At 44.8% G+C, this 20,865-nt stretch overlaps 1 protein-coding gene across 4 annotated transcripts in view; it reads left to right on the top strand.

Annotated features, from left to right (window-relative positions):
- The first annotated feature begins 7,458 nt into the window (after nt 1-7,458).
- HTR4 (5-hydroxytryptamine receptor 4) overlaps nt 7,459-20,865 on the top strand; it is a 1,500,331-nt gene continuing 1,486,924 nt past the window's right edge. For all 4 annotated transcript variants that reach the window (XM_069244600.1, XM_069244598.1, XM_069244601.1 and 1 more), the window contains exon 1: nt 7,459-8,533. The gene's annotated coding sequence lies outside the window, so the exon portion shown is untranslated. The remainder of the gene's footprint in view (nt 8,534-20,865) is intronic.

Below are 20,865 nucleotides of genomic sequence, written 5' to 3'. Positions count from 1 at the left end.
AACTGTTGAACCGTTTGAGCTAGAAACAAAATTTTGTTTGTGTTAAAACCTGCAGATTATGCAAAGGATTATGGATTATATGGCAGATGCAGCAAATCCTTAATTAGGAGGAAATTGGTACGGCTGTACAATCGCATAATTCCAGTGGCCCTAACTTTAATTCATGTCCTGGGTATCCATGTACACTGAATAGCATTTTTATTAGATGAATCTATAAACTTTGAACATGTGGTTGAGTAAAATGAGTAGCACCCACAAATATAAAAATATGTTCCACTGTCCTGGCATTCATTTTAGAAAGGTTGGGGAGTATTAAATCTGAAATATTGCTGGTCACTTTAAATGATGGTTTTGGGAAATGGCAATAATTGGTAGACCTTCAGGGTGAAAAAACTAAGGCCCTTATTTAAGAAAAGTGGTGCTCCACCCAGTGCAGCGCCCCTTTTCTAGCTCCCCTTAGCCCACCTAATGCCACCATCTGTGCGCCGTATCTAGGATACGGCGCACCATGGTGGTAGTTAGGGAACTAAAATCCGAATTTTTTGACGCTAGTTTGGAGCTTTGCAGGATCCGTGTCAAAACTTTTGACCCTAATCCTGAAATCAATGGTGTGCCTCCTTTTAATGCCTGCTCTGAGCAGGTGTGAATAGTGCTAGAAAAAATGACGCAAAGAAATCTCTTTGATTTTTTTGCGCCATTTTTTTCATCCCTCTTAATGGGTGAACGCTCCCTTTGCATACATTATGCCTGCCGCAGTCATAATTTAGTGCAAAGGGTTATAAAGTAGCTCATTGCATGCATTGCACCCCTTTCTAAATTTGGTGCTGTGATTTTGGTCTCGTTAGGCCACATTTGCGTAAAAAGAATTACGGTAATGTGGCACAAGGGGCTCTTAAATCTGATCCTATATGCCTAAGGTGTAACAGATGACATGCAGCTGCAGTCTTTTTTCTCTTGGGGCCTTCTCCCTTTTCCTGGAGGCCACTAAGAATGCGTGAAATGTTTAATTTTTTTTTTAGTAGGAAATGACACAAACAGCAGTTGCTCATGTTCAGTTCGTTCACGTTCTTCCGATGTTCCTATCATAGATTTTCTTCCCCAAACTAACGGAAAATTACACTACGTGGTGTAGTGGTATAATTTTAAGTAGTCCGCATAAAAAATTTAATGAGACATGAAATTACTCAAGATAGCACTGGCTTAATGCAATTTTAGCTCCGGACTAGTGTCCACCCAAACCTAAAAACAAGTTCGAGTGCAAATTAGAAACAGACACCTGTGCAGCTCTAACTGGAAATGTATATGTAAATGTCTATGTGCTCCAGTAAGGAAAAAAGCTCTGCGAGGAAGTTTGTGGATATGAGAATGCATTCTAGACTTTGGAGGTGTATGCTTTACATTCCCCTGCAGCAGGAACTAAGGTTCGGATGTACTAAATACTAGTTTTAAAAAACTGGTCCAAAGTTGCAATCAGTATTTTTGCGACTTATACAGAATGTATTAATAGGTTGGTTCATAAAATTACCATTCAGAGAGAGTTGTAATCTGACATCAAAAAAGGTAATGAAGTTCGTTGAAAATTTGGACTCAATGTGAGTAGTGGGCATCGAAGTGATGGCGGCCTGTTATTGTCAGCCGAAACTTAGAATCGGAATGTTTGCAACTTTAAAAATGTTATGTGCATCTGGCTGTAAGTTTGAATGATATTTTGGGGCTGACCTTTTCATGCTGAAAACTTCTTTATAAAACCGAAGTTGACCAGTTTGAAGAATTCACAAGTGAATGGTCCAAACACTACCTACTATGACCCACGTCTAAGGGAGAATCAGCTGACGTTGCAGTAAAATAACAAATCCACTGGACCCAAGAGTGGCATGCTACTGCCTACTAGCAATGGTCACCCTAGAGAATCTATTACATTGGTACTTCAATATTTGTACTTTTTTTTTTTCTACATTTGTATTTTTCTACAATATAGTGACCCACTTAAAATGATGCTGCTACCCTAGGTGACTGGTTAGGTTGCCTGTTTGGACTGGAGACGCCTAGTGGTACTATGGCAATGATGAAAATGTCAGTGGAAAGCCTGGAGTGGTGACTGTGGGTAACCTGCTTACTGCCATATCATCAAAGTAAGGCTTCTTGCTATCCTCCAAGACCCCCATTCCAGTGCGCTCACTTACTGCCTTGTGGACACTGAATCTGGCTCATGACCCATCTTAGGTATGATGGGGGAGTGTCTGGCACCTCCTTGACCTCCACCAAGACAAGCAAGCAATTTTCATGCACTGGTCCCATTTTGCCAACTTCATTGGTGCCTTAGAAAAACTCAGTGTAATGTGGGGTACGCCGCCCTCAGCCTTCGTTCTCCCCTTCTATTGTTTACTTATTTATCTATTTTCATTTTTAGATGCATTTGCTTATGGTGAACCTTGCTGCTGCGCATTGAGCTCTTTATGTGGAACATACTAATACTACAGTTAAAATGCATTGCCCAAGGCAGATGGCTAAAAAATTACATTTACAAGTTCCTCCTTTCTTTCTTCCTTTTCCTCTCTTCTTCCCTCTGTACTCCCTCGCTACCTTTCTTCCATTTATTAACCTACTTAATAAATCAAAAAGAGGGGAAAAAAAACCTCTTTGTGCTGGCAAATTATTAACAAGTACTAAAGTCATGAAGCAAACTTGATCCATCAAGGACAAGCAATAGCTGAACATTTCTGCCATGCCGTAAATGGAGCAACTGACCTTAGTACTTTGAATCAACATAAATAAAACGATCAGTCTGAGTATTTACTTGTTTGTTTTACAGCCTTCAATTCATAGGTTTTAGTAGTGATATTTTTCGTATTCAGAGTGTGAGAAATGTGGTTACTAATTGGGGGGGAGTGAAACCCTACTCAAGTAGCAACCACAATCCTTGTCAGGGTGAGGCACAATCAAACCCCAAATTAACCTGTGTTCAACTCTCTGGTAGCTAGGCCCAGACAGTCAGGCTTAACTTGAGGACAATGAGTAAGGTATCTATACAGCGCTTCTATCCGAAATAAAGTGAAAACACAACACAACAAAGATCCCACACCAATTTAAAAAGATAGATTACATTTTAATAAATAGACCAAAGCAACAAAACTGCTATCAGTAGAACCGGAGATATGCAATTTTAAAGATTTTATAAAAATAGCCCCAAAAGGTACAAAACACGAAGGTGCATTTTTATACTTGGCTTGCGCCATTTTAGCATCAAAACTTTTGATGCTAAAATGGCGCAAAGCTAACTCCATATTTATATTTTGAAACTAGAGCCATCTAGCATCAAAATATAGGGGTTAGCGTCATATTGTGGATGCGACAAACTACCTTGCACTAATTAGATGCAAGGTGTGCATTCCCATCCACAATATCTTACTAAACCCTACGGCCTTATTTATACACTGGCACAAAAATGAGGCGCACGGAGTAGGCGGACCACAATAATGGTGCTAAGCCTGCTGGGTCTGACCAGGTGTTAGGGGACCTGCGGACTCATTTCCATGGCTAAACACCATGGAATGGGTCCACAGATGCCCGCCCCAGGAACACCCCCACCCACACCAGAGGGACATCATAGGATGGGGGACCCCATCCTGGGTAAGCTACTTTTTTTTTTTTCCTCTGCCATTGGGGCCCCCTCCATGGCACTGGGTATTATGGCCTTTCCCAGGGGACACTGCCCTCCTTGGTTGACCATTGGGGTGGTGGGCATGACTCCTGTCCTGGAGCCAGGTTTGGATGTTAGTGCGTCAGAAAATGATGCTATGCTGATTAACTGCATATTTATTGCGTCATTTCTGCCCACTAGCGTCTTTTCCCCTCCTGTCACCCCTTGCCCCCCCCCGCTAGCCTCTTTTCTTTAGACGCTAGCCTGTACTTTGCGCCATTGTGCTCCATTCCATGAAAATGGCACCCGGCTGGCACTTTGGAATTGTGCTAGCAGGCGCTATGGATTTTTACGCAAAACTGCATTAGCACAGTTTTGCGGCACAATCCATGAATATGGGCCCAACTGTGGTTAGCTGGTCATGCCGGACCGGGACAGTGAAAAGTTCAGGCCAATTGCACTGGAGCACAGCCAGTTACATGGACGTACTTAGGTATTAACTTAAATTCTAGTGCGCAGTCTGCGCTGCGTTGCTTTGTGTGACTTTGCATCATCTGGCGTTGGTTTTGATGAAGTTGTGCAACTAGACCTTGTGGGGCTTTGCATCACTTTGCATCAATTGTGATGAGCTGTGTGGCATAGCTTGGCAGGGCTTTGCGTTGCTTTACAACAGTTCCAGTGGGGCTGGCATTTGCACAGTGAAGCTTTACGGGGCATTGAGTTACTCAGTGTAATTTACAATGTGGCTGGCAACTGTGTGGAGAGGCTTTGTGGTGCCTTGTGTTGCTTTGCATCGGTTTGAATGGCGACCACAGCTGGGCTGGTAGAGGCACCTCTGGGTCCACATCCTAGGGTCCAGTACTGGGGTGGCACCCATTAGAGGGCAGGACTTGAAGCGGAAAGAGTCCAGGTACTGGATGAAAGGTTGTTGGTGCCCTCTGTCCCTGAGGCTCTAGACAGGAGGACAGCAAACTTGCCCTTGAAGGCCCTCTGGTGGTCCTTAGTTCAAGATGCATGTCCAGTCGTATTGATCCAGGCAAGAGGGAAGCGGGCAGCAGATCAGCACAGCGGGCAGCACTCCTTCAGGCCCACAGTCCACCACAGTGACAATCCTTTCAGCAACATAGCAGAGCCCACAGGTCCAGAAGTGTACTGAAGAGGTGGTCTAAGAGTCCAATATTTATCTGTGGTACCCACTTTGAAGTGGAGGAAGCTTCCACAGCTTTTCACCCCCATGAGATGCTTGGAAGTTTCTGCCTCCCTGCCCGGGCACCAGACAGTTTGGGGTCACAATAGACTGGTGTCAAATCCTTTCTGAGTGTGCTCAGGCAGAGCCTTTGTGATGTGCAGATGTGGTAGATGACAGCTGCTCCCTCTTGTTAACTCAGAGTGGTCCATCCTGCCAACACCTATCTTCCCCTTGTCTTACTGTCTGGGAGCAATATACAAAGACCAACTGCCACTTACATCTAGTCATGTGACCGAGGAACAGACTGCTGGCATGAAATGGTTAGAAAAAGAAAATGCCAACTTTCTAAAAGTGTCATTTTCAGAAATGTGGCTAAAATCCCAAATCACAATGAGAGGGCTTGAAATCAGAATTCTTTAGACACCAAACTCGAACTGTCTACCTGTTCCCAATGGAAGTTAGAGCTTATTATTTGTAATACGGTAACTCCAATGTAATCCTAGGAGAAAGATAGGTCTTGCAGTAGGGAAATATGAATGTAAGAGTGTTTTACTACCAGGACATGTAGAACTTGAAAGTACATGTCTGTCTTTTTAAATACACTGCACCCTACCCTCTGGTCTGTCCAGGGCCTACCCTATGGATGACTTACATGTATATTATTAAAAAGGAAAGACTGGGCCTGTCAAAATATTTATTTGCTGAGTCGCTTTGAGTAAGTTTAAAACTGCACTCACAGGCTGTAATGGTAGGCCTGGGACATGCTTAAAGGGCTACTTATGTGGGTGGCACAATGAGTGCTGCAGGCCCATTAGTACCATTTAAATAACAGGCCCTAGGTACCTGTAGTACCACTTTACTATGAGCTTACAGGTAAAATAAATAGGTCAATTAGGTATAAGCCAATTCTGCCAGCTTTTAAGGAGAGAGTACAAGCACTTTAGCACTGGTTAGCAGTGGTAAAGTGCTCAGAGCCCTAAAAGCCAACAAAAACAGGTTCAGAGGACAAGAGGGTGAAGGCAAACAGTTTGAGGATGGCCCTGCAGAAAGGGGCAAATCCATCACACAGTATTTTATTTATATCAACATTAACATGCAACCCGAAAATGTACTGATAGCGTAAAATTGGCCTGCCTTTTTAGGTGGTTAATGTCTTGATGCCATCTTCTTTCATATCAGGTATTTCTTTATTTCAGAAGAAGCTGACTCCATGTGTATTGTTTCGATATGCCCTTGGTTTTCTGTTCTCATGTGAAATGTTTTCTTTGACATGATGCATGTAGAATATGCTAACATGCTGTTGCAATGCAGTTGCAGAGTACTGTTTGGCCAAATTATCTCATTATGTTGCAGTTAAGTATATGTTTAAATAATGCTTTCAGAGTAGCTTCGTTGTGTAGTAGCTTGAGAAAATGATAACCTTAGTCATCTACTTGTGATTTAACCTAACTGATCAGTTATAAAGGAACCATGTTCAAGTCCATCAAGTGTTAGAAATGTGGGATTTAAGCTAACGCAATGTAGATGAGAATTTAGATCCCCATTGTTCCTGATTTACTAGGTGAACCTTTCGTCAACTTAGCAGAGTAGGGTGCTCTCTTTCGGTTGCACTCTTTATGGGAGACTGATTTTACCTAAACTTTCTTTCAAGACAACTTTCTGAAAGGTTGTCTTTGCTTTTATCGGTTTCATTTGCTTAGAACTATACATTGAATAATGCATTATTGATTCATAAATAATTTGATTAATTGAACCTGTAACTTTGCTGATCCTTTAATAAACCCTTATGAAACTTTAAACCCTTGTGATCCTTTTGAAACGTATCCACTATCCGCAGTCCTTGAGGAGCCTAATGTGCTTTGTGTTATTGAAATGTATTGAGTCAATTTCTAGCATCAGTTGGAAATAGTAATCGGATAGTGATTTAGTAGCCCGGAATTTGCACTAGAATTTGCAGCGGTAAAGCTCTCCATCAGTTTCCAAGCGTCAAAAGACAGGAACAAATGAGAGGACATGTGGCGAGTGTATCCCTGTACTACACTAATAAAGTCAGTAATGTGTCTTCTGTGTGGCGCCACTGGGTTGAATCCACAATTTCATGGCTTCGTAATGGTTCTAAGAACAGGGTCTGCTACCCATTAGATGTTTGACGTCACATACTGATGATCTCAGACGAAGGAAAGGCAGGATACCTTCCCTCTGAGTTTTTGGGGAAGGAGCAGATCTCTTCCAGTGTGCGTTAACGCACTGAATATATTGCCAGCCGGCCATGCTTTGAAATGTGTATAGCGCTTTAAATGGGCAGGTACTATCAGGTACTCAGTACCTGCGCTTCTGTCATTTGAAAGGGGTAGTACCAGCATTCCTCAGCAATGGCCCAGTGCTTTTAGTGGGCGAGTACCGGCACTCCTGGGCATCAAATTGCTTTATATGATTTAACGCTTTCAGTGGCAGTATTGACATAATAGTTTCCTTGTCTTCATAAGTAGAAGCACCTAAAGGCCGTTAATCTTGAGGTATCAGCTATACTACCTTCATCCTGTCTCCCAGTTGACTCCTCCCGTAGGGGGCGCGTCCTCCGGCATCACGCCTTCTGCGCGGTGATTGGTTGCGGCCGAGAGGTCTCCCTGTGTAAGCTTTCCAGATCCAAGTGCGCGGCCGGCAGAAGCAGCGGGAAACATCCACAGTGTAAATGACACCGCCCAACTTCCCTGGAAGAGGTTTTAATAAATGAGCGCGGGCAACAAGGTGATAAGCAGGACTGGCTTCATGTGCCCCGACCCGAGGGAACTGGGGGCACAGAGAAAGAGAGGCGCCCGGCGCTAGCGAGAACTCAGGGGTAGCGGCTTCGTGTTAACCCTGCTGGACTTGTCCGAGGATTTGACTTGCCTCATAAACTGTTCCCGACCCAGAGCCGCACTGTTCCGTCCTGCCAACTGGACCTATGCTCGTGTTTCACGAAATGCCCCCGTTCCATTATTTGGAATCCCGTGGTGGGACCATCCCGTCTCAGGAGTGAACTCTTTCCGCCCCGTTTTTGAACAATTATCTCCTCATGATTTAAACGTTCCCCGTGTAACCTCAATCCCGCGCTCATCTTAATCTCATCCACGTGTCCAAAGCCCTTCCCCTTATCACTTGCCCAGCTCCCACCTCACGACGACACCTGTTGCATCCTGCGACTCCTCCACCCCGTGACCGGACCGCTCAGTCTCACATAGGGAAACCCCGTCTCAGGATCAGACGGGTCCCTTCCCGTGACATAGCTGCTCTGGTCCCATAACTGGATCACTCTAGCTCCTTTGTCTCATGGTGGAACCGCTCCGGCTTCATGACAGAGTTACTTTCGTCCTCTGATCGGACCGTTTCAGTACCATCGTCTCTTGATCTGGCCACTCCAGTCCCATATCGGAGCTGCCCTGTCTCATGATCAGGCAGCTACCGTCCCATGACATAGCTGTTCCGTTCCATGACTGGATCACTCCAGCCTCACTGCCTCATGGTCGGACCGCGGCGATCCCACGACAGGGCTGCTTCTGTCCTAAGATCGGGCAGGTCTCGCCCCACGGCTCAGTTGTTCCCGGGAGCGGAGCGCTCCCGTCTCATGTCCGCTGACCGATATGCTTGTCCGGAGGAAGATGAAGCGCGCTCCCCAGGACCTGTAACATGTTTGAGGGGGAGCGAGCACCAGCCGCACTGCGATGGTAAGCTGCATGCATTTGTTTTGAGTGGTGACCTTACCGAGAGGAGGGCGCTGAGGGGGGCAGAGGGAGGGAGGCCCTGGATGTCGGTAATGTAAACTATCATCTCCTTTTGACATCTGGCAAGCAGGGATTGCCGGGAGTACGTTCATACAGTGCGCATTATAGTGGGTGACCGCCTCTAGGAGCAGCTTAACTAGTCTTGGTGTGGGGGATCACTGTATCTTGCTGAGAAGCGCTTAGAGTTACTGAGACCCTCATGGGTGAAACCCTGGGCAAGCGTCCCAGGTGTGTAGCGCCTAGAGTCAGTAAGTCTTGCTGACCAGGAGTATCAGGGTGTCCCTGATGAGAAGTCGCTGAGACCCCTCTCCCGGAGAGACAAGCCTTCCTGAGAAGCGGCGCCGGCTAGAGTGGATGAGAACCCCTCCGGAGAAACGACTTTCTAAGCTCGATTGTCCAGACGTCCCACGTGAGAAGCGGCTCGCCACGAGACCCCCCTCACTTAAGTCTTCCACAGCTTGTGTTTTGGGCTGTCTTGCATGGTAGAAGGCTGGTGCCACCAAGCTCTGCTGTAGGCAAGACTTGCACCATCTAGGTTCTTCGAGGTAGCTACAGTCACTAAGATATCCAAGGAGGCAAGGGCTGTCCCACTTATAGTATATGGTGCCCGCGTTTATAATCGGCTCAAGTTGATGACACCCACTTGAGAGGCAGGCACTACGCAAAAACTGTACCTGGAAATGCCACAAATAAAAAGTTGCTAGAGACACCAAGACATTTGTTGTTGGCACGCCAGCTCAACGAAGCGCACCTGTGCATGGCTTGCGCAAAAAGGACTACAGCTCGCGCGTGTGCACGTTTCCAGGACCTGTTCACCTAAGGGTATCTACGTTTCCGACTGGGCTGGTTGAACTTTTTTTTAAGAGGTACTCCACCGCCCGCTTCCATAAATGTTCTCTGCCACTTGTTAGAGGCACGCCATTGCGTCACCATTCCTTGAATAGCTACTCTTTCCAATAGCATTACTTCATGATATGAAGTAATTACAAGGGTGAGACTGATTTTTCAGCATCAAAATAAATTATTTTGCGGCTTCGCAGCGCTGTAACTCTTGGGGCCGCCTTTTCGTGAGAGGGGCGAATGTACCTTTATGAATGGATGGTCGTACGCAAGTGAGCCCTTGGAGAGATGCCTAAGGGTTGGACCTATTTATAAATAAAAATGTGGATGCGACCAGTTAAGACGCCCTCATCGCAGCAAGAAGTGACGTGGGGGGCGGGGGGTAAAACAGAATGCCGGAGCAGTTGGCGAGGTATACTACGTGGGTCAGCGACGCATTTCCCGTCACCATAATACGTACTTAGTTTTTTGGGGGGGCTTCCCTTCGATGGACAAGAATGGGGGACTGACTGGGGGCTTCCGCCGCGACCCATCGCTCCCGAGGACACCTGAATGTGGGCATTAGAAGGAGACTGTCAAAGTCGTCACTTGGTAGCACCCCTCCCCCTCACTGCTCGGTACAACTGTGCAAGCAAAGGGACACCTGTGGAATGAAACTGCGGCGCTGGGCGCTACAATGTTGGGAGATGGGGGCGGTTGCAGTCGTATTTTTCAGGGGTTCTTACGGTGCTTGCGGCCGCAGAATATCAGGGAAGTACTTATCATTCGTGCAGCAGGTGTTGAGGGACCGGGCTTGAGGGACTCACTACTATACCATCTGAGCTGATTTTTATAACGAAAAATGGGGGTAGAGAGCGTTTATCCTGGCTTGCGTTCCTGCCCACGTAACCCTTGCTACGACGCCTTTGAAGGAGGGAGTAAACTTGTAGGCGAGGCTGCTATTTGCATGTAGGTTGTGACACACACATCTGACATGCGAAAGATGGGATACGCAGCCGATCACGCCTGCGGTGCGTAGGCGGATCGACATGTTAAATATGACATGCTAATCGACATGCCCGTGCTGTGATGTGCTAATTGACATGCCAACGGTGACACGTGTTGATCGACATGTCAGAGGTGGGGTATGCCGCCGTGTGACATATGAATGCTGACACCTGCTCATCGAGACTTCAATGGCGGCAAACGTGCCGTGTTTGTCTCTGGGAATAATTGCTCTCAGTGACATGCCAGTGATAACATGTGCGGCATACGGACACGCCCTTATTTTCGCCGCCTTCGTTCATTTTTCCTTCAGCACTCACCTCACCCCGCCTTTCCCTTCTTCATCCCTCGCATCTGCTCCTTCCCACCCCCTTTCTCCTATGCTTCCAGCTCTCCTCCAGATCTCAGTTCCTTCCTTCTACCCCTCTTATATTTCTTCCTTCCCTTCCTCCACGTAACGAGCTATAATATAATAATAAATCAAGAGGAACCATTCGACGATTATACTTTTTTAGCAAGATCTAAGGTCATAAAGAAAAACTGCTCAACCGAAGAAAAACATTGAGTTGACTCATGCCACGCAAAACGCTTATGCACATGTAAACGGAACTTTGATGAAAAGCAAATAAATACATTTCGTGAATGAATTGCTTGATAATTTAACCTCAAAATTAATCTAGTGATACAAATTTTCACTGACTAGGTATGAGGGATTTTGAGCCTCTGTCTTGAAGTTTTTTGTGGAAAATACAGGCGTCACTACACAACACTGTGTGGATATCCTTGGTGTTTCTTCTCAGCATCTCTTGTGTTGATATCCTCAGTACCTCTTGGCCTAAGCTCTGTGCGTTTTGTTCTGGGTGTCACAGCTGTGCGGAGCAGACATTTGTTGTCTTGTATTTTTGTGGACATTCTGGGTACAGCATCTCATGCACTTTCAAAGGATGTTTTTATTGAATCATCAGAACTTGTGTGGAGGTGTTCCAAGTAATGTTTGTCATATGTTCTATACATTGTTCTTCATGCGGCATGGGTCTAGAATATATCAGAAAGAATATCGAGTGGTCACAATATTGTGACAAGAATGTCAAGGACCAAATTATCAACAATATAATATGTACAGATTTTCCATTCTTAATTCCAATTCTACGTACCATAATAATATATATATATATATATATATATATATATATATATATATCCAAGGTATGCAGATGTGGAGTTAAGAATAGTTAATCTATACCTCCCTCTGAGCACTCAATATGTTTTTGATATCTTGTTTAAGATATTGTAGCCACTCACAGCATGCTTGGATGTCCTGGGCATTGCCTTTGGCACTGCGTGGGGCACTTCCAGGTACCTCTTGTTATGAACTCTGGGTGGATGTTCTGGCTGTCTCTTCTCTCTGAGTGGTGATGATATAGGCATCTTTGACCTTAAACTCTGTCCGGATGTTCTGGGTGTGGCTTCTCAACATCTCTGTGTGTCCGAGTTCTTGGTGTCTCTTTTCAGAAGCTGTGCGGGAATATTGTCGATATTTCTTGTTTTGAACTCTTTGTGGATGGCCTGAGTGTCTGTTAACAGCTGTGTGGTGCACCTATTTATTGTCATGTACTCAGTGCTGATTTTCTTTGTCTAGCCTCTCAAACCCTCTATTTATGGGTATTTTAGTGTCTCTTCTCAGAAGGCCCGTGGGTTGTTCTAAGTTCCTCTTCTCATAAACTATGCAGAATGTTATGGATGTTTCTAAGCAGTGCAATGTAGGCCATTCATGTCATACTCTGTGTATGTTCTAGGTATAGCTTCTCATGCATTCTGTGAATGCATGTTCTTGGTGGCTCAACACCCCCTGTGTGGAGAGGTTTTGAGTCTACTTCCCCAGCAGCTATATAGAGAGGTTCTCGGTGATGCAGGCCTGAAGTGCAAGCCAGTGACATGGTTGTCTTTCAATTTACCTTCTGAGACATGCATTTTTTTCTAGTATTGGTTTTGTGGGCGGATGGTACATTTCTGGTCAGTCTATCAATAGGCAATAATCTCAATCTAGATGTGAAAACATTATAAAATGTACCAATAAAGTGTACCAGATTTCAGAAGATGATATTTAGTAGAGGAGCTTTCCTTTTCCTAGTTCGGAGATGTGTTTGCTTTTTTGGCAATGTAAAATGTGAAGCACAGGCGACTGTCCTGTTAGAAAGCAATTGTTTTGGCAGAAAGTTTGAATGTGGATGAGAAGATTCCTAGTGCAATGTTTGAGACCTAGAGTTCTATCAGTAGGTGCTTGCTGGTAGGAAGAGGAATTGTGGTTTGTTTGAGGTAGTGCTTAACTTCAGATATACATCTGCAGTCCATGGTAGCATAAGTGAGGGACAATGCCTAAGGTAGAGTATGTAACTTGTAAACAACACTTTCTGGCCCACCTAATTTTGTTGTAATATTAGTGAGTGGTTAGAGAGCAGTACAGTCATTCATTCATTGTATAGCTTGAAAATCATGGGATGAAGCCTAGATCCATGGGAGACACCACATTTCATGACTGAGCTTCTGGTGATGGCTTTGACATTGCAAAATTTGAACAACGCTCAATATTGGTCGTAAGCTGGACATTTGCCTATGTACCGGGCCTAACCATTCACCCATGCAGTGTTTCAAATGTGTGGACTTGATCTGGTGAATTGACCTCTTTCTAGTAGTGACAAAGCTGCATAAAGTTCTGCTCTGAAACTGTCCTGCATAACGGTGTACCTGAGACACCTCCGGGCCGGTACAGCAAACCAATGAGAAGACGTAGCAGCCTGCAACCAGGACCAGCCAGCTCAACCTTGCAATATCCTTGGAGCAGTAAAGGCCAGACTCAGTGAGTCAAGGTTGAGAGTTACCAGTGGGTACAAGCATCAAAAAGTGCAAGTGCGAATCAGTCATTTTAGTAGCGAAACTGCCTGATGTACACATCATCTACTTTCCTCATAGCTGTAGGGAATGCCAGTGGAGCCATCCGCAGCACCCTGCTCTGAAAGGACATAGGCGGTCATTCTGACTTTGGCGGGCGGCGGAGGCCGCCCACCAAAGTCCCGCCGTCAGAATACCGCTGCGCGGTCAAAAGACCGCCGCAGTAATTCTGAGTTTCCCGCTGGGCTGGCTCGGCGACCGCCAGAAGGCCGCCCGCCAGCCCAGCGGGAAACCCCCTTCCATGAGGATGCCGGCTCCGAATGGAGCCGGCGGAGTGGAAGGGGTGCGACGGGTGCAGTTGCACCCGTCGCGATTTTCAGTGTCTGCTTGGCAGACACTGAAAATCTTGGTGGGGCCCTATTAGGGGCCCCTGCAGTGCCCATGCCTTTGGCATGGGCACTGCAGGGGCCCCCAGGGGCCCCACGACACCCGTTACCGCCAGCCAGGTTCTGGCGGTCAAAACCGCCAGAACCACGCTGGCGGTAAGGGGGTCGGAATCCCCATCAGCGCCGCCATGGAGGATTCCCTTGGGCAGCGGGAAACCGGCGGGACACCGCCGGTTTCCCGTTTCTGACCGCGGCTGTACCGCCGCGGTCAGAATGCCCATGGGAGCACCGCCAGCCTGTTGGCAGTGCTCCCGCGGTCGTTGGCCCTGGCAGAATGACCCCCATAATTTGGGTCTGAAATGCAACACACACAACCTGCCAAGTCTTGCACGTGCAACCACTCCAGTGTACTACCAGAATGTGCTGAAGTACACAGTGTGCACTCTTGGCCACCACTGGATGGTACACCACTAGGATTTCTGTTTGTGGGCATTTGACTTCCTGGGCAACCAACCATCAAGGTCCATAGACTCCCCAGCAGCCCTGACACCTTAAACACAGACGACATCTACCTTTTTAACAACACTTCAGCATGGCCATGCACTGGTGCTCATCTCACCTCTCCACCTATTCTTTCAGCCTCCTGGTGCTCCCGACCAGGGGCTCAACTAGACACAGACTTCAGGGGGTGGGTAACCACTTCCAATCTATGGGTCAGGACAAGCATTTCCCAAAGTGTGGTCAGAGATATCCTCATAGCCAATATGTGAAAAATAAATGATAAAATGTGCAATTTAAACATATTTGAGAAACCTTATATTATTACAAACATGTTTTTCTAGATTTCACTCTGTTCATAGTCTACTCTAAGTGATCTTTAAAAAGCAGACTAAGTGCACTGACAACTTAAAAACAGCATCTATGAATTTTAATCCAAATCACTTTATGCAAGTTTTCGCATAGTTATTTCAAGACAACTCCCTTTTTGTTAGTTCACTGATCTCTTCTGTGACAGGACAATTTGTTTGTGAAATACTTATCTTTGCAAGACCAGAAAAATGCTCCTCTCCCATTAAGGACTGAAGGTACAATTAACTTTATCCTATTGGATGTTGCAGAATAGTCCTTGATGAGGCTGCCCTTATGGACGGTTGTCAAAATATTAGACTTAGTAGTAGTGCCTAATTTGAGACGGTGGTTGCAGGTGGAACCCACTAGCACTCATCTTTGGGTTTCCTCATTAGACTTTGTTTGTTCCAGAACAAGAGAGAGAAAACACAAAAGGAGGAAAGGAGGAAGAGAAAGATGGAAACATTGTCAGAAAGGGGGAAAACAAAGATGAAACAGCAAGAGTGAGATAAAGAGACAAAGAGTGCCTGGTGGTGGGTGAAGGTGGCACACAGTAGAATCACATCTAGACATTCTTGATATTTGGCTTTCCTGCCACTCAAAATTGCCAGGCTTAGGCTTCTGAGCAAAACCTTGGGCCAGGCATTTATTATTTTACGAATTAAGGATTGATTAGTGTGTTACCACATGTTTAGTTGAGGTATGTGACTGGTAAGACACAGGTTTAATTAAAAAAAATACCCTTCCTTATCCCTGAGTTAATTGTATGCCAATGAGTTGGTAATATTGTTGCCTGTAAATGCACTGCCACACACCTGTGCTACACTAAAAACAATCCAATAGTTACTGTTAGTATGCCACATTGAGCAGTGCCCATTGATGTAGCATATTGAGCCACATCCATACAGGAAAGCACCAGGGTGATATTGATGAGCTGGCAACAAAGTTGTCTTGTAGGGAGTATTAGGGGCAGAGGTGTCAGACGCAATGCTAGAGGTCTAGCTAACTACTATACAAAGTTATTTTTGAAGAAAATGTGTCCAATTCCAAGACCCTGTAGAGACGAACAGAATCAAAGGCAAGGCAGCGGTCAAGTAAAAGGCATGTTGGTACTCCATTTAAATCCATTGCAGTGTTTAAGTCCTCCCTTGCGTAAGTCTTTGTTGCTTTGTGCCACAGTGACACCAGAATGTGTTTTGGTAATCTATGAGAAGGTTACTGTCTTCGATGAATGTAGATATTTGTCTTGGCGCTGGTCTTTCGGGCTTTTTGCCTCGAAACTGTTGGTTATTGGTATCATAAGGAGCTCTTGTTTGAATTACTCTTTCTTTCAGGGAATTATTTTGAGAAGAGACTTTTATCCAATGAGTTGTTGCTACCTCTGACTTGATTAGCTGCAGAGCTATTAATGGGTATATTCTTGCATATATGAGTATGACATGGTTCTGCCAGTGATTATGCTGGTCTATAAGATATTGCAGCCTTGATAAAGTCCCGTGTGGTCAGGAGGTTAAAATTGAGTGGTTGTTTTCATGATTTGTTTTCTAGCTGCGCAACACTGCTGAAATTGTAACTTAGCAATGATTGAGCAATGGAGACGGAAGTGGGGGATCTAAAATCATCCAGAGCGTTGGAAGTAATTAAGGTATGCCAGGCACAGAACACAGGCCTTTGAGGCCTTTGACTGTTTGGCCAAGGCAATTGGATGTCCTAAGGCACTTCGATTTCAGGTACTGTGGTTAGAGGGCCTTTTTCATGTAAACTCTTCTAGACTATCTGTCCTTGTGCTCTTGAGGCCGATCATCAGCTCTTCCTGTTTAGTTCTGCTATTGCATGTTCAGCTCTCTTGAGTACAGTCTGCAGGTCATCTCTTCAAGACATACAGCCGGTTCCTCTGAAGGAAGGCAAGCATCAGGAATCTTGGCTCCAGTCAGCTATCCCTGCTACCTACACCTGTGTTGTTCTTCAGAAGAAAAGAAAATGGAACATTAATGCTGCTCACCATATAAAGGTGTAGCAGTACCAATTTGTCTAGGTGTGAGCTGTAAAACATTGACAATTACTGGAAAGAATATACTTTGAGTTTGATGATTATACATTAATGATTATACATTGAGACACAAATGTACAGCAGTTTAGTATCCATGCAATGATGCATTTAGCAGAGTCCACTAAACATATACGGAGTGAACAAATCATAAGAGAGCCAATAATAAGCTAGGAAAAATATAATGTTGCATAAATATGCGCTCTACTAGAAAGGATACATATTTCGACAGATCAACTGTGCACAACTTATTTTCATGTATTCACTGTCATTCACTTACTAAGATTTCAAAAGGAGTCAAAGGCATAATGGGGGCAGATAGGTACTGTGCAAGATTATTGTCAAAAAATGCATGCCAGGAAAGAAATGAAAACAATGTGATTTTGAATAAAACTGATAGTGTTATAAAACCCCTGCACTACTTCTAGGTAATAAATGATGTCATGGCAAGCCATGACACAAGTCAATTTGATAGTCTGGAAATGTTAAGATACTTGTATAGTGCTGTGATGCTCTTTATTTAAAGCACAACAGTTAATGGATGTGTTTCAGAACGTCTGAGATTCAGGGATTTACTTTTTGGGTCTGGTTTCACACTGCAGCCATCACATGACCTTATGTTATCAAATAAACACGATCTGTAAGAAACAAATCTAAAGGGCTTGTCTCCTCCCACCTGTTGGTTACCTTGAGTACAGTATTTGATTGGGCAGACGGTTTGCGGTGTCATCGAGAAACATGGTTTGTCGTACTCCTGTTGGCTCCTGAGGGGAGTTTGGTCAGCTAAAAAAAAGTAATGATGCTGCAGTTTGCAATGAGAAGAGTCATACATCATGCTATTGTATTGGCCATTAATATTGCTAAAGCGCCATGACATGCTCACCGTGTGCATTAACTACAGTATGCAACAAGTTTTTGTTGATAGGCTAACCCTGTTGGCAAATAAAGCTTCTTAAAAAGTACATTCCCTCTTTCAAAATGTTAGTCACAACTACAGTAATGCTACAAAGGCATCTGTGTGTGTTTTTTCTATCATGTTTACACTTGTGCTGTGCAGAAAAAGCAGTTTGTTCTGCCCTCCTATCTCAGCACTACGATGGACATGCTAGTTACTGCAATAATCTCATGCCAATCCTTCTTCCCACACATTGTCTCAGTTCGCCCCCCTTCTGCAGCAGCCTGCACATAGCCAGCCCACCTCAGCCATGAGAGCCAGATTCATAGAGCTCTTGGGATAGCCTGGACCACATGGCCCAATTTGTACTGTAACACAGTAAGAAATACTGGTAGGGGAAGAGAGCAACAAGCCTAGCCACTTTTGAAATGTATATGATTATTAGACAATGCTGTTATTTCACTGCCAAATCTCTGCTCCTGTCCTGCCTGCAGACACAGTACACACTCTACTCTTAAACTGTCCCATGTGCACCATGCCGATTTTGCTCACTAGTGCTGGCTAAAGATCTTTGTAAGTGGTGGGGTGTGCAACTTCCCCCAAAGTACAGCAAGCAAAATGATTAAACAGTCTTCTTGTCTGTCATTTGGGGGGGAGTGGGCTCCTCCCCCAAGAATCTTTTAAAGTATTTTGGGTCAAGTTTGCTAAAACACCATAGACCTTGAAATGGCATTTATAAAACATTCAAGTACTTTCATGGTGTGAGAGAGAAGCCTAGCCTTTCCTATGAGTAGATCCCATTTTTAGGTCACAGCCTACCAGTTAGCGCAGCTGTCCAGTTTGCTAAAGAAATCCTTGGGACATTCAGAAAGTTGACCTAGGAATGCATTTTGCCATTGTGGTTTGTAACATGTTTTCTTCCTTTCCATTTGCTGGCTTTATTTGTTTTAGTCTGTCAAGCTTGAGTTTGTACCTTCCCTTGCCTAAATCTTATTTACAGTATCCTTCCAAGTGCTCTTGTTCTTATCTCGTCACATATGCTGTGCATTTAAAGACCAAGGTCAAATGTCAGGCGCTTGTTTATTTTACATAGGTGTACAACATGGCTTAAAACACATTGACAAAGCCAACAGCAGTTGCATTAACACGATCTATTGGCTTTGCCAATGCATGTTTCAAATGTCATATCAGAAATTGCTTCCACTATGCCAAGGTCGGCATTTTTTCAAAGGTGAGCCCCTTATGTCAAGGATTAAGCACAAGATGCCAGTGCCAGAATTTTGCCATTGATCCATGGATACTCCACCAAATAGTCTTGGGTAGCTTCAAAAATTACCTAAGACATACAAGGGTCAGAATTTTGCCATCAACCCACCCTATAAAACAAGTACAAGGTCTCTTATGACAAGTATGATGTGAATGAAAAAGTGCACTTCCTTAAAATAGCTGAGCAGGGCTTATACTTGGTTTCACATGTGAATCAAACAGGAACACTATTAGAAATTAACATACCCACTTTTTTTAGAATGAATATCATGGCATACAACTGAACTTATGAAATGTGTGACTCCTTCGGCAAACATGTTTTTTATCTAGTAACATATTGCATGTTGGGATTTTCAGACCTAACTTAAATTGTAAAAAATAATAATAAATAAACGATCCAGAATGAAGCATTGTGGTGAATGAAAATCCAGGACTGACTGAAGGTGTCACACACTACAATGGGCAACTATGTAAAACGTTTAAAAAGTTTCAGTTTGTGATTTTCACCCTATATTTTTGGAAACAATCAAAGATTAATCAGTGAAGAGTTAAAAGGAGGAACGTTGCATTTCATGTGAAGATGTTAGAATTCAAACGATAACTGTGACACATTCACATTTTTCCAAAACATTGGAGCTTGCTAAAAACATTACTGCTACTATAGTGACAGTGCCAAACAGACTGCAGGGGCTATTATACAGCATCACCTGCAGCCCCCACCCTTCCTTTGGCCATACTGAGTACCAGAAGTAACTGAACATCTGACTAGAGAAGATGAACAGTAAACCTCAATGCTTCTGCCTGTGTTCCAATGCAGAGCACAGGCTTTGGTGTGCTTTCATTGGCCCCAGTCTCTTTGCCAAATATTGTTGTGGCTGGAGCGCCAGTGTAATAAAGAAGCTTGTGCCGGTGCTCACATCCTCAGACAATTCTCCACAGTACCTGCTTCCAAAGAGCACTGACATCATGCCGGCCAACAGGCCCAAAGCACGGATCTAAGTTGTTGCTTCAGCAGCAATGAAAACACCAGGCCCCTATGTAGGTCAAGTGGGGGCCCAGGTTAAGGATTTAGTAGTACTTCCGGAGCTAGTGCTGCTCCCCCCACCCACAATGCACCATATGCCTGAAGTCCCCATTTGATTCCCTCACCAGCACACATTTGTCGAAATCCCTTCATCCTTAGTCTGTTGAGCCTGCTCCCCCCTTCTATAGTCTTTGCCAGCTGTCTTCTTCGGTACCACACAAGTAATCACTCCCAGCTCATCCCCACAGCCTTAGACCTATCCTCAATCTTGCACCATTCTCCACAGCCTCAGCCTCGATCTCCCTCCTCTGGCCATCTCTCATCCTCAGTCCACTCTCCCCTCTTGCACCAGCCACATAGTTGCAGATGGAACTGACTAGGTATCTAGGAAAGAGCTAGTATTCTGTACACTCCATTGTAGAAATGTGTTTTTCATGAGAATTAGGTAATTTGTAGGTCTCGCCTGCAGCAGTGCATGTGCTGCTTGTGCATGTACTCTCACTTGCAAGATGTTTTATATAACATTGTGCTTTGCTAATGCATGATTTGTATGCAGAATAAGAGGTGAACTGTGTGATGGTGAATATTGTGAGTGAATGCAGCATGAGTAGTACAAGTGTAGGTTGAATGGTGTGCCGATGTGAGTGCAGAATGGGCTGCATGAGTCCAAGGTGGATGGAGGGCCCATGCGAATGCCGGGTAAAAGGAATGTGTAGAGTGCAGGGTGAGCTACAGGAGTGACTGGTGAGCCATGATGAGAGGAGGTAATGCACTGTGAGTGTTGTGTCCCACTGAGTTCTGGCAGGCTACTGAGCCTACGTGCAAGCAGTGATGGATGAGCAGAGTGCCTCTGTGAGTGCAGGGTGAGAGGAGGAAGTGCAGAGTAAGTGGTGTGTCCATCTGAGTGAAGGGTGAACTGTGTGAGTGACCAGATTGCCTTACAGGCGTGACCATGTGAGGTAGGCCGAGAGGAGAGAGTGCAGGGTGAGTATGGTGAGTGCAGAGTGAGTGATGTGCCTGTTTGAGTTTGGGTGCGAGTGAAAGTGCAGAGTAGGAAGATTGAATGCATGGTGAGTAATGTGCTTGTTTGATATT

This window comes from Pleurodeles waltl, chromosome 7 (assembly GCF_031143425.1).
Source record: "Pleurodeles waltl isolate 20211129_DDA chromosome 7, aPleWal1.hap1.20221129, whole genome shotgun sequence".
Lineage (NCBI taxonomy): Eukaryota > Metazoa > Chordata > Amphibia > Caudata > Salamandridae > Pleurodeles > Pleurodeles waltl.
Note: the sequence above shows the minus strand (reverse complement) of the source record. Positions and strands in the feature narration are given on the sequence as shown.